Source organism: Zingiber officinale, chromosome 2A, assembly GCF_018446385.1.
Source record: "Zingiber officinale cultivar Zhangliang chromosome 2A, Zo_v1.1, whole genome shotgun sequence".
NCBI lineage: Eukaryota > Viridiplantae > Streptophyta > Magnoliopsida > Zingiberales > Zingiberaceae > Zingiber > Zingiber officinale.
The window spans coordinates 57,615,710-57,618,373 of NC_055988.1; positions in this window are offsets into that span (position 1 = coordinate 57,615,710).

The following is a 2,664-nucleotide window of genomic DNA, read 5'->3' on the forward strand; positions in this document are numbered from 1 at the left end:
TAGCCAAGATAAAAGAGTCGGATTTGAATCCAATTCGATTGAGGTTTACCAATGTGAAACCAAGATCATCAACTTTAATACCGTTATTATTCTCCACCCAATTACATTTGAACATTGGAATTTGAAATTTGATGTAATCAACTACCCATATTTCTTCTATAACTCCATAAAAAACCATATCTGACACAATAAGTTTTTTATCATTTGCATTAGCAATTTGCATTGTCTTTGCGACTAAGCTAACTCCAGAGTTTTGTACAACTCGTATATCATCACGCTCTTTTGTAGCATAAGTAATCCCATCAATCAAATAGCAAGAGTACTTTAAGATTTGCTTGCTAGGTCTGTGCGCTATCCATTTCAATCTTTCTGATACTTAATGAGTGGAATGTTCTACAATGGCATATCTAATTATTATCACAAAACAAATCAAGAATCCACTTAACCGAAGAGATAACATTCTTAGATCTTTTATAACATGAAAAGCAAACTTAAAGAGTTTGGTCAGCATCTCGCCTGTCCTTTACAACAAAACTATTTTGTTAAACTTAAACTTCGATAAAAAAAAAAAGAAGATGGCTTTTAAATGAAGAAATGACCAGAACAACTCCTAAAAATCCCAGAACAACAAATCTACTATAAACCATGAACACAGAGGAAAAAAGAACTTAGAAGCCAAATCTGTAGATTAAAAAAAAGAGAGAACAAAATGATTTTTTTTCCCTATAAATTAGAAAGAAAAAAAAACAATGGCTTATTGTTATCGTGTTGGATTTTCCTCGTCTCGGATCAATTCGAAGCAACTGCAAATCTTCTCCTATAATCCCTAAATGAGATAGAGGTTAAATTGAACTGATCCCACCGAAAAATCAGAACTTTCTTCAAGAAACTCATCAAATACAAGAAAATAGAATGGTCGCAGTAAGATTTTGCGAAGAGGCGATACATACGTAGCGAGAACATCAAAATTCCTGGCGACGAAACTAAAACATTAGAACATTGAAAATCCACATACACAAAACACAATTCGAAGTCATTATACTAATTCCTCAAAACTAAAGAGAATGAAAAACCACACACATAGATCAATCAATTTATATTGCTGATTTGGGACTCGAATGCAATGGCAAGACAAAGGACAAGAACAAGGAAAAAGAAACAAGACCAAAGAAGGGAGCTTGAGAAAGATCTCAAAATTTCACAAAAGGTCTCAAATTCTCATAAGGAAGCTACCGAAAGCACACTGCCTCAACGTCATTGGGGTTATAGTAGCATACCAGATGAAATCACTCTCATAAGGAGTTTCAAGGCTTGGAGGAACAACTTAAAAGGTACTAGGACAAGGAATCATTGGGGTTATAGTAGCGTACTAGAAGACACCGAGATCTGCCGTGGTCACACTGCCTCATCTTCGAGGGCGAAGGAGGCGAAGAGATGGGTTGATTTGTCGTGGTCGATCGCATTAGCATCGGAATCTGCCGCTTGACGAAGGTGTGGTCAAAGAGATTGGGTAGTGTGAAGGAAGCGTGAATGAGGCGACGAAGGCGAAGAGATTAGGGCATGAAGAGGTGAAGGAATAAGGTGATTAATCTCGCGGTCTTGACAGAGAGGAGTTTAGAGGAGTGGTTCGTGGAGAGGGGTTCGCCGGAGAGGGGTTTGCCGGAGAGGAGTTGGAAGGAGAGGGTGTGAGAGGAGGAGTTGGATAGAGAAGGCCGGCGTGAGATGAGGAGTTGGGAGAAGGGTTCCGGATCAAAAATGATCGGAAGAGAGGAGGGCCAGCGAAACTAGGGGTTTTCTGTTGGAACCCCAAGGTTGTTTTAGTGTGATCAATAAGTTAAGTTAGGTCCTACGTGTTTTAACCTTGTGTCTAAGTGTGTAGGAACTTAGGAGCACAGGTAGTTGAGCGGAAGATGCAGCTAGCGAGAAGGACGACACATAGTGCGTCCGAGGGATGAGGCGCTGCGGAAGAGTACACCGATGGACGAGAAGGAAGCGTGCGGTGGTTCCGTGGGACGAGAAGCCGGAGCAGAAGACTGCTCGAAGAGTAAGAGACGCAGCTAGCAAGAAGGTCGGCACGGGTGCGACCGAGGGACGAAGACTGTGGATGAGTACGCTGGCGGACGAGAAGGAAGCATGCGGCGATTCTGAGGGATGAGAAGCCGGAGCAGAAGCCTGCTCGAGAAGACCGGAATTTGGGTTCGGGTGAGCCCTATTCCGGATGGCAGAGATCACCCAAGTGAGCGAAAGACTCGGTCTGAGGCGAACAGAGCCGGAGCAGAAGACCCGGGCTGGAAAAAGTCAACGGGGTTGACTTCTCCAGCCGGGGTTCCCGAAGCTGTCCGGGGCGCCCGGAGCAGTCTAGGGCGGTCGGACCCCTCCGGGGCACCCGGAACCCTTCCGGGCGCACGGAGTTGACTTTTTCACAAGATCAAGTTTTGACTCGATCTGAACGTTAGGGTATAAAGTTTATCCTCCCAGGGCGCTCGGAACCCTCAGGGCACCCTAATCAAGGCTATAAATATAATATTGGTCCAGAAGCTTTTCAACAATCAAAACTCAAGCAATTCTTTCAACACTTGTGTACTTTGTGTGTAGTTTAGCTTCTTTTTGTGGGCTTCATCATTGTACGAGGCTTCTCCGCCCGAAGAAGTTTTTAGTGCGATC